Below are 14,778 nucleotides of genomic sequence, written 5' to 3' on the forward strand. Positions count from 1 at the left end.
TGTACGAATATTGAAGCATTGGTATAAAGAACAAATAATGAGAATAAAGTGGGGGAATCAAATTTCTGACCCCTTCCATGTCACCAACGGAGTAAGGCAGGGAGGGGTTTTAAGTCCTTACCTGTTTTCTTTGTATATACAGATGACTTATCGACTGAATTGAATTCCCTAGATGTCGGATGTAATACTGGTTCATCTCACTTGAATCACCTAATGTTTGCAGATGACTTGTGTGTATTTAGTCCAAGTGTTAAAGGTACCCAAAAACTCATTGATGTGTGTGAATCCTATGCTTCTAGACATGACATTATTTTCAACAGTAACAAAACTGTTGGATTGGTCCATCAATGTCGCAAATTTAAAGTTTTGACTTCTCCATGCATGCGGTTGTACAATACACAAATTAAATTTGTTGGACAAGTGAAATATTTAGGTATGCCGTATACTGATTGATGATACCATCAGTGATGACGCAGATATTAAAAGGCAAGTGCGATCTCTTTATGTCGCTGCCAATCAGCTTAGGTCCAAGTTTGGAAATTGCTCTACCGAAGTTAAAAATGTAATGTACCAATCATATTGTATGCCAATGTATGGTTCGCAACTATGGTGTAACTATAAAACTTCTACTTTAAATCGCATACGAGTTGCTTACAACGACTCGTACAGAATTATCCACAATTTGTCGAGATGCGACAGTGCTAGAGTGTATCAGGTACAGAACGACGTGTTAACATTTGATGCTCTATTAAGAAAAAATTGCTATGCATTTGTAGAACGTTGCAAAAGATCAATTAATCCACTTTTGCGCAATGTTATGTCTTCTGATTACTATTTTAATTCTACATTTTATATTCACTACAACAGTATTTTGTACGTTGTTTGATGTAGCCTGCTTGATGTTGTGTTAGTCTGATATTTGTGTGATGACTGTTAAAAATTTAAATTCTATGGACTTTGAGTCTGATTGCAAATAAATAATAATAAAAATTACATTTCACCATAAAAACTTGCAAAAATACGGGTATTGAGTGCGCGACTCTTAATAAAGTTAATATTTTCACAGCATCTTGCACAATAGCATTCCGATGAGGATATATTCTTTTTAGCTATTCAGGTCTCGCAATAAATCATAGCCTATAGTGTGTAGGCCTAAATGCAATATGACTGTGTAGGCCTGTCACTCGCAAATCGCACTTTTGCATGAAACCCAGCTGTATGCCCTGTCATTGCAGAAACTCCCTCAGTAGACATGCCAACACAGTCCTTCCAAACGGTCAATTTGCGAAAAAAGACAAGAGCAAAGTCATTATTACTTTTGTAACAAATACACACAAAAAAACAAGTAAAAAAACACTTTTATTAATGATCTTTCAAATTTTGATGCAAAGTGTGCGCTTGCTTATTTGCAACCAGCTTATCCAATTGCGGTTCAATGGAAGACAATGCTACTCGAAGAGGAGCATGGATATCCAACGCGTTTTTGTGTTTTCCCTTTAAACAGCTCATGGTAGAAAAGCCGTCTTCACATAGATATATGTAGAAGGGAATGGAAGCAGTGTTTTAATAGCCATGGTACACAGTCTCGGATATTCTGCTTTTATTTTGACCCAGAAGCTTGCAAGGTAGTTTGATTCAAAACATTTTCGCAAACCTTCATCAGCAGATAGATCCAATAATTAATTTATCTTTTAAATCAACACTTATATTCAACTCTTCTACGTTTACAGTTGGTGCAAATGGGCTTCGAATCCATTCATTTCCTCTTCGTGGATCATTTTGTTCCGGAAAATAATGTTGAATACGTTCCACCAAATTTGACAAATGTTCTGTGGCAGTATCTTGAACACATTTTACGTCCAAATTGTCTCCAGCATCGTCAATAACAATAGCTAATTTAGGAAACATGTCGTAACAATTATTCGAGACTCGAATCTTCCATGCTTTCTGCTTTCGTTGCATGCCGTCAATTTTATCTGCTGTTGCAAAAAGTGAAGCATTTTTTCCTTGCATTGAATTAATGGATAATGGATAACAATTACTAAATAACATTTCTTTGTGACGTAACTGGAAGTCGTCGTAGCAGCGGGCCACCAAACAGTCTATAGCTGGGAAAGCAGATTGAACATTATCGTTGCCTAAAAATTATTATATAGACGTTCTGATCAATATAAAACAAATTACTCCATTTACAATTTCTCCTAACTGACCGCGTAGGCCTACCAGCAGCCAAGTGCTCGCGTACCGGCGCCGGTACGCGTACCGGCGTTTGAGTAAAACTGCACTAGCCCATGCTTGTTTGTATCGCGCGTTTTCCCGAAATTTAGTAAAGTAATTACTTCGATGAAGCAAATTGTGTTAACTATATTTAACCGTTTGTTTTCCCTGCAATAGCTTAAGTGTCTGATTGACAGAAACTTCCTGCCAAAGAATGTAAAAAATTACATAATAATTTGAATGTGTAACTTTAATTTGAGCACAAATTGAAACTAATTTAGGTGCTTTTTTATGTTGAATTGCTGTTATTTCTTTCGCAAAATTAAAGTCACATTTTTGAGTTTTTTGGGTTACAAAAAAATCGCCCTATTTATGAGTCTTAAGCTTTACCTCGCTGTTGCCGTTTCTATCGCAAAGCTGTGAAAGAAGTTTTTTAAAACCTAAGTTGATGAAATCTTACGTGAGATCGACTATGGGAGGAGCAGGCTATCTGCGCTAGCAATACTGTTCACTGAAAGTGATTTAGTCGAGACATTATCTTTTGACGCTATAATTTCTGAATTTGCTTCAATGAAAGCTAGACGTATTGAATTTTGAACTTTCAATAAAATTTAACAAACACTGCTTTAATTCCTCTGTTGTGTGGAATTTTAATCAGCTGTTACGACGGTGTTAGTTAAGGGGGGGGGGGGGGGGGGGGGGGGGGGAGAGGGCAGCATTTTGTGCAAAAATTCAAGGGCGGCATATTGCGTTGTTACGCCACTGATTGTTTGCGGTTGTTTACCGGTGACTAGGTTATCCTACACGCGCAAATAAAAATAAAATTGATCGCTTAAACAGCTCTTTTTGCTGTTTTGTCTCCTGAGCTGCTTTGCATGTTACTCAACAAGTGTCATTTCGCCCAAAACAATTACATGGACGTGGACTTCCCTATGACGTCACTCAGAACAAATAAGTTAAACGTAATTTTTAAAAGTTAATCAATGCAAAACATAGGCTACTACATATATTCGATCATGCGCATGTTTAGTTTTCTTAAATGTGTGACAAGCCATTTACAAGCTTAAGTTAATGATTATAACGGGTAGGATTAGCCTACTTGTAGAAGAAAAATGTTTTTGAATGTAGCTTCATAGACGGACGGACGAGCCGAGGGATAGACATAGGCATAGCTACTCAGTGCCTCAGCGACCCCCAGTGACATACGTTTGAAATATGTCACAATCTCTAAGAGGGTATTTCGTTATTGGCGTCAGTATGAAAATGGCGAAAGAAGTGCAAACAAACTGTTAAACGCCTGTGCTAAACTAGTCAGCCCGGTAGTTGAATCAGGTTAAATAGCCCATCTTATCTATTGAACAGTACACAAACTGTTTTACTCTTAGGCTATGGTCACAGCGGTAAACCATAATCTCTTCGTGGGAAAATTGTAACATAAGATTCCCGCATCCGTTCGTCTGTATGTAATGACCGAAAGAAACACTCTTTTGAAACCGTCTATTCAAAATTGTATTTCTGTAAAATTAGCCACCTGGCTGTCGAAATTGGGATGCAACACCGTACACCACTAAAAACTTGTCACTACAACAAACTACTTAGATAAAGACGGAACTTTCGTCCAGCTGGCAAGCACTAAGCAAACAGTTAAATATGCTACCAACTTTCAAGCAATCATTTTACGAATGACCAGAATAGATTGCAATATCTCAAACTCACGTACGCAGTTACTGTGACGTCATAGTCAAATATTGTGAAGTAATTCTCAACAGGTGTGATACAAGTCTTACGAACGATGGTGCAATCTTGGCTCATTTTTTAGGGAAAATTCCAAGACGTAATACGCTAAGATTCAGTAGACCTGAACGGTTTTATATGACGTTTGATTTGGTGAACCATTGTCCGGAACATAGCGACCCCTAGTTATGACAGTCTGACATGGCATAACTAAAAAAGAATTGACGACAATTGTGAGCCAATGAATAACGACGATACACAAATTGTTTGAATCACTCACGTTTAAGTTAATATGCAAATACAAAGGGCATGCAAAGAATGAACAGCAATAAGAATAAAACACGACGATACATAAAATTGGTACCATAGGTACACACTAAAATGACGCTATATACAATGGTTTCGATAATAACCGACTGTTCTGGGCTCAGACAAGTGTCGGCCACCGCAGACAAAACCAGGCTCAAACCCTAACACTTAAGTGTTCTTTACGGGGGCGAGGCACGAAATATCCCTCAACACATAGTCTACTTTCACTTTCCCTGTACTCTCATCATAGTTGCAGACGGCAACTTTAGCTCTACGAACCACAGGCTTCCCTTTCCTAATTTGTGGAACTACCTCATGCACCCTCCCAAGTTGATACTTTCCACGTTTACCAATGTCTTGGAGAGAACCCACCACTACAAGTTGACCAGGCTCAAAATTCTCGGCCATTTTTAACCATTTTTTCCGGCCCTGAAGACCTGGCAAGTAAAAATCGATCCATTTGCTCCAAAACTGCTGAGAAAGTGACAAATTGAACCGATAGTCCCTTTTTAATTGGTCACGATCATGTGATTGCCCAACAGCACAGTATGGGTCTAAGTATGGGGTCAAAAGTGAGGCAGGGGTGATGACAGTAAAATCCCTAGGGTCGTCACTCAAAGGTACCGAAGGGCGTTCGTTCACGATCTGAACGGCACTGCCTGTGTACGTAAGCAGTTCAATAAAATTGGGCTTGCGTACTGAAGTGTCCAAAATGTGAAAAAAGTACTTGGTCATATCGGCCACGAAACCAAATCTACCAAGCTGAAATCTAGCCAAGACATCTGCCAGAGGGTTTAACAAATCAGGACACGAAAACATTACATCATTAACACAAGTTCCTCGAAATTCAGACTTGCCATCGTAAACAATACGCTTTTTTAATTGTGACATCACAAAGTATGGTAAATACCATTCAAATCCCTTGACATTTTCTGCTTCACCAGCACGCTCAATATAACCATTAGATTTAAGATCTTTCATGGTGTCAGTAAGGAAATCACGAAGTTCAGGTTGTTTTAAAGCCTTCTTCCTTAAAGCAGCAGCTCTATCTGACGCCAACACAAAATTGTTAGGTAAATCAATATTTTCCTTCAACGGTACAGGTATCTCAAATCGACCATCTTTCAATACAATATTCGGTTCAACAAGTTCTCTAGCCAAAATGTCATTGCGAGACAATTCACAGGTCTCATTTTGCAACGTCAAATCCTGAATGACTTTATTTAGGTCTGCTATTTCCATATCACGAGACTCAATTTTACGCTGAAAGCCAGAGATGACATCCGACTCTGAAGACGTCTGCACTCTGCACACATTAGCAACGCTTTCATCTAAGGGTGACTTACCACCACAAGCCAACCAACCGAGAGGAGTGAGTAAAGCATGCGGTTCACTTCGATTTTCACCAACACGCTCTTCTTTAGCCCACATCAAATAAGCGTTGTCGTTACCAATCAGTACATCTACAGTACTACAATCATTCAAATGAAACATATTCACGTCATGAAAATGACGAAAACCACTTAAATCCTGCTTATGCGGTAAAGTGTTAACATCGTCAGCCCAAGCTGGGTTAACCACCGAAGTTATATCACAAAACAGTTCATCCGTCTTTAACGACTGGATGTTGAGTTTAACAAGGTTAGCACAAGTAGGTTTCTGACCAGCCAGAGTATCCATTCTAAACGACGCTTTATCATACGGTTTAAGGCCAAGTTCACACACCAAATCACTCGAAACAAACGTCAACTGCGAACCAGGATCATGCTGACAATACACCAACTTCGATTTGCCAGTCATTGGATTCAAAACACGAGCAGCAGTAACGCCGTTAAAAGCTGCTTTAACATTTCCAATCTTAACATTACGCACAGGAACTCTGGCACCAGCATCCTCTTTACCGACCGAATCCAGAGAATCACGTGACGTCACATAAAAATCATGCAGAAGAAAATAGTGTTTCCTATCGTTGTTAGGCCCACATTGACGACAGTTGTTTGCGTGATTACAGTCCCTAACCATATGTTGGCGCAAACAATTCAAGCATTTGCCAGCTTTCACAATAACATCTCTCCGATCTTTAGGTGTCAAGCGCAAAAATTCTTTATAATTAGACAAAAAATGATGTTTGGCTTGACCCCGTGACGAACAATAAATACATGCCGGTTGGTCCTTACGTCTGGCCTCACCACCGCGCGGTGCGCCAACAGCAGTCGAGTACTGCGAACTCCCTGACATGACATTATCATGGGGTTTTACCGACGTATGCCTAACCGGACATGAAGGCAATTTTCCTTTGCCAAACTTTTTAAATTGCTGCGACTCACCAGAATCGCCCATTAGCATAATGCTAAAATCAGTCGACTTGCGCGTTTCCTCCCGTACTACAAAATCGAACAAACTCTGAAAAGTAGGCTCATTAGTGCTACCATACTGATCACTAGGGCCATTTTTATATGACCTTAAAAAATCAATAACATGACTTGATTTTTTGAAAAATATGACTTTATATGACTTTATGTGAAAATCGTTTATTTTTACATACGAACAACGTTACTCACCGAACTAAAGCGCAACATAACAGTAATACACATCCATTTTTATTTTAAACCACTGTTGTAGTACAGTTTCATGTAGTGTGGAATGTTAGAGTCTTTGAAGTTACGATTTGGACGTAAAAATGACTTTAGTAAGGAAAATGAGCGCTCCACAGACGCTGACGTGGGTTGACACTTCTGCAGTTTTGCATAAAGCGCTGGTGAAATGTCTTGTCTTTGTAGCTCCATAATTTGTTTCACATCGTTTTTGTCCAATCGCTTCTTAATGTAATTTTTGAGCTCAAGCGGATCTTTTCAGAAATCAAGGGCATTTAGATCAGCATGGGCCTCTTTGATGGTGTAGCCTACGTACAACTTTCCATTTTGAGTATTAAGTTTGAAATATTGTTGTAGTGGAGGCATATTTCTGTTAACTGACTAGTCAACTTTGGATCGTTGACTGAATTTTTGACGCTCTTTACAGTGACTCTTACTTTCTTAGTGCTTAATTGCTTCACCGCTTAAATTGGTACTTTTTATTTAAAGTATACAACGGTATGACTTTATAACTCAAAAATATGACTATATAACTTAAAAAGCTGATTTATGACCTAACCAGGAAAATATGACTTTATATGACTTCATAACTTTCTTATTATACCTCGTAGGGATGCGGTTTTTGCGTTAAAATTGATTTCACGACTTACTGATGCATAGAAAAAAATATGACTTTAATGACTTTAAATGGCCCTACTGATCACCTAAAAAGTCAAGATAGCGTTGTTTAGCGTCAAACGGGAGTCGTTTAGCCAAATCCAAAACAAAACGTCCTTCCAATTTATCACGCTGACCATAAGCTTGCGCGTAAAGCAGACACTGCGACAATTCATCTTTAAACTCTTTCAAATCACTACAAGAGATCGAAGTCAATTTGCTTCCATAGCGATACTTTCTAATTTCCGGTTTGGCGAAAAGACCTCCACGAACTCCAAAACGTTGGGACAAGCGAGCTAACGACATTTCTATCCTGTCTTCCTCTGACAAGCCAGGAGTGTCAGAAACCAAATTAGCAATCGTTTGAGCAGCTGTCCTAACACAAGCTGCTTGTAACAAAGTCAAACGAGTTCCTTTAAAGAGCGAAGCTACCATCAAGGCCGTAACACAATTTAAAAAAAAGACAAATGGCATATTATTACCATCGTAACCAATCAAGGCCGCCTTATCGAAAAACGTCCTACTATTTTGGTATTCAAAAAAGCAATCCTGCTGCTGAGAACTCGATTTAGCGGGAGAAGACAAGCTATATCCCTTAAGGGGCTGAGGGGGCTCAGTCACATGCACAGCACGATCAAGATCTTCACAAACGTTAAAATCAGTAGACGCGACACGCCTCTCACAACCACCCAAATTACGTGTAGCTGGGCGATCAAAACCTAGCCGCGCAGAAAGCTGTAAAGGGGACAAAATATTACTGCTGATGGCGGCCCCGTGACCTGTACGCTCTGGAGGAGGAGTTCGGTTATAATTCGCAGGCCTTGGCTCTACAGCATTCAGAAGACCCTTAGCCACGGCCCCGAGGCCTCCTGAAACAGCTGGAAAACATGTGGATTGCCCTGGTCCACCCACGGATTGAACAGGCGTCTGGAAAAGGTTATGTAAATTATACTGCGATTGATGTTCATTTCTGGAATGGCTAGAAAAGCTCTTCTTAAAACTACGCCGGGAGTCCAACTCTGAACGATATTCAGCTAAAACTACCTCTTTACGTTGTTCAGCCCTCAACTGAGCGTCTTTGAGTGCGAACTCAGCAGCTCTCGCTTCGGCTTTCGCGGCGGCCTCAGCAGCTCTCGCTTCGCCCTCAGCTCTCGCGGCGGCCTCTGCTCGTACGGCCTCAGCAGCTCTCGCTTCGGCCTCAGCTCTCGCGGCAGCCTCAGCTCGTATGGCCTCAGCTCTCACGATGGCCTCAGCTCGTATGGCCTCAGCTCTCGCGATGGCCTCAGCTGCTCTTGCTTCGGCCTCAGCTTGGATCTGGAGCTCCTCTCGTCTTAGCTGCAGGTTAATTTGTGCAACTATCCGAGACGAACTCTTAGACATTCTAGTGCTTACATTTGAGGCGCTATCCTCAGGATGTATGTCTGTAACGCTTCTGAGTTGGAGTGTAACGCTGCTGGGTTGAGGTGAATCTTCTGGGTTGGAGAAGGAAGGCTTCTGGGTTGAGGTGTAGACGCTGTTGTGTTGGAGACTTGAAAGCAACATTAGACTTGGGAAATCATCTTGTATTGCGTCAGTTGTTGCAGCAGCGTATCAGAGCGAATTCAGAAAGCGTCACGTCTTGCCATAAGAAACGTGTTGATCGAAAAAGAAAGATTCATACCTAGTCTCTTAATTTATATGCGAAACAATATTCATCCGCGGGTTGCAAGGCGCAAAGCTAATTAAATAATAATTGAAACTTGAAAGGGCTAAACAGTAGAATTATGATAACTGCACTGCAGATATAGCTGATGACGAATACGAGACAGCAGTCGGTACATACGTTGGCCCCAGTCAAAACGACGTTGAAACGTAGATGAAACGTCGTGAATGACGAAAACAAATTAAGTTATGATTGAGGGTTAGAAACTGAAATTAAATACTGGGGCGCAACTGTAAAATCAGCCATGAGAAAAAAATTTTACAAGCGTTTTTTTTTTTTTTTTTTTAGAGAAAAATTAAGCATATATACAAACAGGTAAGCGTCCATGGCTATCCATGTCCTGCCTCCGAAGAGATAGGACCCGACACCCATGGAAGCAAACCAGAATGGTAAAAAAAATATGTAGCCTAACGGTGTGCGCGCGGTTGTGCGAGAAGGATGTTCTAAAGTCATACTATTAGTTCGAGTTTTTTTTTGATGAGGGAGGACGAGACGACAGCAGTTGATTTGGAAGTTCGGTGATGTATATGATGAGCACGACAGCAGGTGATAAGCAGTTCAGTTAGTAGTCCATTGATGGATGACGAGCACGACAGTTGTTGAGTTGTGAGTCCGTTGATATAGGACGAATATGACAGGAAACAGGCCAGCTTGTATAGTTGCGAGCTGTGTGACATGCAGCCATTGCATGTCGAAAGTGGCGCAAAATAGCGGCACTGGTTGGGTTGATGTCGCGGTGTGCTTCTGACGCAGAGAAGGCTTGAATGATGAACGATGCAGCAATTGCACGTCCAGGGTGTGTCGCAGGGAGTAGCGACAAATATGGGGTTGACCATATTGGTTGCGTCGGTGGCTGTGGATAGCCGTATTGAAATCATCTCCGTGGAGGCATCTCATGGTGAGGAATGTGATGAGGGACTGTTCAACTCAGTGCAAGTCGTGGAGAACATGGGGTGCTGTGGTGCCATGTTGAAGTGGTCTCATCAGTGAGCTTGTCGTGTCATCATTGTGGTGCTGTATTGAAGTTCCTTGAAGTCTCGCATCAACCTCTCGCAGCAACCGTGTTGATAGGCAGGTCTGAAACGAAATTGATACAAAGTAGCGACCGCTAGAAAGTTACACATAAGCAGTTCAGACACATTAAAAAAAGCGATACATGCGGGGATACAAGTAGTTGTAATATGGCAGTGCCATGGGCGGCAGACGCCGGCTGATGATGGGACACATAATGAAAAAAGAATAGCGATACATGCAGGCATACAAGTTATTAAATTGGCAAGGCAATGCCGGCTGGATAGGTAGGAAACGAGACAAGAAACTATGAGAGTCGTAGTAAGGTACTGAGTAGGCTCAGCACTCATTAAAAAAAAACAAAAAAAACACGAGCATAAAAAGTTGTTGTAACGTCACATGACTGTAGAATGGAGAAATGGATGCAGTTTTGACGTCTTGCCCAGGACGGTAAATTGCTGTGATAAAAGTAGCGACAAGCGCAAGCTGAAACCGTGTGCGAGGCTGTGATGTAGGCTACATACCGAGATAAAATCGGTAGGCTGACAAGTGAGTTTGCAGCATGTGAAACAATACAGTAGGTGTATGGCGGTTGCTTATGTAAACACAGAAATATTTGCGCTGGCAGTTGACCAGCGCGCAATGAGACATCATGACGTAGTTAGTTGACATTGCAGTGGTTAGGCTACGTCATGAAGGCGATAAACTTGATTATGAAGACACAGAGGTGGATCCGTCACCCTTACATTGATGCAACGTCAGCAAACGTTGAAACAATGTAAGTATGACGAATACGTTGTAAGGGGAGTTAAGCCACGAAAAACTGTAGGGAATCGATGCATAGTGCAGAGATTTTGATAAATATGGCTGGCAATTACCTGTAGGCTACATTAGTAGATAATTGAAATAGTTAATTGCAATTACTTAAAACAAGATAAAAAGCACATGGTAACATTACCAGCAGCCGTTGAAATGGAGTGAGGTCTTGTTCCAAAGTCGTGGGTTGGGTGGATAAACGTGCGGATAAGCTTCGTTGAAGTCGAGTGAGGTCTTGATCCAAGGTCGTGAGTTCTGTTGATAACGAGGCACCATTGTAACGCTTCTGAGTTGATGAGATGACGCTGCTGAGTTTGAAGTAGAGCTTCTGAGTTGGGGAGTAACGCTGCTGGGTTGAATTGAATCTTCTGGGTTGGAGAAGGAAGGCTTCTGGGTTGAGGTGTAGACGCTGTTGTGTTGGAGACTTGAAAGCAACATTAGACTTGGGAAATCATCTTGTATTGCGTCAGTTGTTGCAGCAGCGATCAGAGCGAATTCAGAAAGCGTCACGTCTTGCCATAAGAAACGTGTTGATCGAAAAAGAAAGATTCATACCTAGTCTCTTAATTTATATGCGAAACAATATTCATCCGCGGGTTGCAAGGCGCAAAGCTAATTAAATAATAATTGAAACTTGAAAGGGCTAAACAGTAGAATTATGATAACTGCACTGCAGATATAGCTGATGACGAATACGAGACAGCAGTCGGTACATGTCAGCATTCAACATATCTGAGAGCTCACTTTCTTTTTGTTCGAAGTTGTTTTTTAACGAGTTAAATTCGGGATCTACCCTATCACGAAGTTCTGCCAAAATTGCAGAGTTAAAAATTTTACTTAAAAGTGCATGGAAATGCCGTAATTCCTCTTCCAAAGTAGAGAACTTAGATCTAAAAATAAACAGTTTCTGCTTATCACTCAAAGAACCTAGGGCTACAGAAAGTTCCCCAATTTGAGTCAAAATATCCCTTCTAAGATGCCGGGCCTCTCGAACTGACTTAGCCTCATCGTTACTGGGTCCCTCCCCAGAATGGCCTGCCCGACAGCAAAGAACATCATCAGGCTTAAACTCAGTCGAGTCGACGGCGGTCGAGTCCTTGTCGCCACCGAGTGTAGACATATTAAATTTTGGGGCTAAATTTAACAATTAAAAAATTAAGTTACACAAACACACAAAATTATTAAGTTATAAAAAACTTAACTGCAAAGACCGTAAAAAATACAAAAAGAATTTAAATGCACAATACCGTAGTTGTACGGGTATATCAAGTCCGACCAAAGTTCCACAAAACTTGCTTGGATTCGTCCACTTGAATCTTCAAGCACAGATCGATTGTCTTTAATCTTTTTTCTTGCCAATGTTGTTTTTTCTTCAGAACCAACAAAGAAACGCCTTTAATTTTTAGCTTGAAGTTCTTCAGTACCATCTGAAAAGTAAAAGTCTTTAATTTTCTTGTGCTGTTCTTCTGCACCAACTGAGAAAAAAACGGCTTTAATCTTTTGCTTCTGTAGACTACCAACCAGCAGCAAATCGTCTTTATTTTTTCTCTGCTTCTGCAGCCTACCAACCAACAACTTCGTCTTTATTATTTCTTTAAGTGCTTCTTGGCCTACCAACTAACAATCCACGTCTTTATTATTTATGGTCACAGCGGTAAACCATAATCTCTTCGTGGGAAAATTGTAACATAAGATTCTCGAATCCGTTCGTCTGGATGTAATGACCGAAAAAGAAACACTCTTCTGAAACGTCTATTCAAAATTGTATTTCTGTAAAATTAGCCACCTGGCTGTCGAAATTGGGATGCAACACCGTACACCACTAAAAACTTGTCACTACAACAAACTACTTAGATAAAGACGGAACTTTCGTCCAGCTGGCAAGCACTAAGCAAACAGTTAAATATGCTACCAACTTTCAAGCAATCATTTTACGAATGACCAGAATAGATTGCAATATCTCAAACTCACGTACGCAGTTACTGTGACGTTATAGTCAAATATTGTGAAGTAATTCTCAACAGGTGTGATACAAGTCTTACGAACGATGGTGCAATCTTGGCTCATTTTTTAGGGAAAATTCCATGACGTAATACGCTAAGATTCAGTAGACCTGAACGGTTTTATATGACGTTTGATTTGGTGAACCATTGTCGGGAACAGGCTATTTGGGATCATCAGAAGGTCCTGAAAAATATGAAAAAATAATAAATCGGTAATAGCCTTCTTGAAAAGGTATTTAACATTATAACCTTAAAACTGTATGCAAAAAAGGCTCAGAGTTATTGAAGGACTACAACCAGCGTATTTCGCACAAGCCTCAACTAGGGACACCAAGTATCCTATCAAAAACGTAAACTGATGTTAAATCAGAGCCAAATAACAACGTTTATGACGTCATAGAGAAACAAAATTCGACGCACGCTGATGCAACCTGCAGAAATGAAAATAAATTAATGTTCAACTGGTTCAACGACGTCACGATACATCTGGCAAGCGATTGAAGTTTGTATAGTGAGTCAAAATATCGTTAAACTCTAACTAATGAACACTTGCAAGATTTAATTCTTACAAATTTAACAACACATCGTCCAAACTTTTAGAGATCAGCATCAGTAGGCTACATCACATAAAAATCCTAAAATTAATAATAGTGTTGTGTTGATAAGATCTTGTTCTGTTTTTATTTCTGTTAAGCTACTTGATATATTATTACAATTTTATTGCACACAAAACTTTTTCCATAGTTATCACACTAAAAAAACGAGCAAGCAAACCAGATACAGTAGTGTGATCAAGATAAGAAGCCTGCTGATAATGTTTGAAGTAGTCTGATCTGTAATAAGGTTTCAAAAGTACTGTAGTAATAATACTACAATCAATTTGATGTTCTCGTGCGCTCACATAATGTGGAAGATTATGTAGCATTCTAAAGGAGTCATTGTAAGCCTCTTGTAAACGATTGAAACAAGAAAGACGATTGCAACAGTTGCAAAGCATAAAAAGACTTACAGTAGCCTATGAGTTGAACAGTACTCTTAACAGTCGTTGAATACTCGTAAAATTGCAATTTTAATTTGTTGGCAGTGATTGATTGATTGATGGAATTTTTATCCTCGGACTGGGAAAGCTTCTTGCAGAGCTTAATCCTGGCAGTTTCGCATACTTGTAGAGGCTTTGAATCACTGACGCAGGCCCGGTCACCGAGATTGACAGAGTGAAGTTTCCGATTGTTGAAGTCTTGTTGCCGGGGAACTATTCCATCCATTAGATGCCACTGAATGGAGAGCAGTCCTTAACGTGCGTTGCTCAAGCGCACACCCGGAGAGTCGAACCAGCGCCGCTTGATCTTGAAGCTTCTTCGTTCCAGAAGTGACGCGCTAACCAACTGAGCTATCGGTGCATTTGCCTCAAAATATCCAGTTTATCAGATAAATAGTTATGTATATGAACACCTACGTACTTCACCAACTCAACAAAGAAAATTTTCTCAGGCCCAAGCGAGACTTGTGGGTCTCCAGAAAGTTTAAAATGTTGAGAAGAAAATAAAAAACCAAAAGATTTTTTATAATTTACAACAATGTTGTGTTTGGAGGCATATCGTAACCTGGGTGCAACCTAATTCGTACCCTGAACAATTTGTACCCTCACTTCGTACCCTGAAAAGATCGAGAGAAAAAATAGCACAAAGCCGAAGTCGCTGATCGCAACAAAGCCGAAGTCGCTAATCGGAATTTC

This window comes from Aplidium turbinatum, chromosome 6 (assembly GCF_918807975.1).
Source record: "Aplidium turbinatum chromosome 6, kaAplTurb1.1, whole genome shotgun sequence".
Classification (NCBI taxonomy): domain Eukaryota; kingdom Metazoa; phylum Chordata; class Ascidiacea; order Aplousobranchia; family Polyclinidae; genus Aplidium; species Aplidium turbinatum.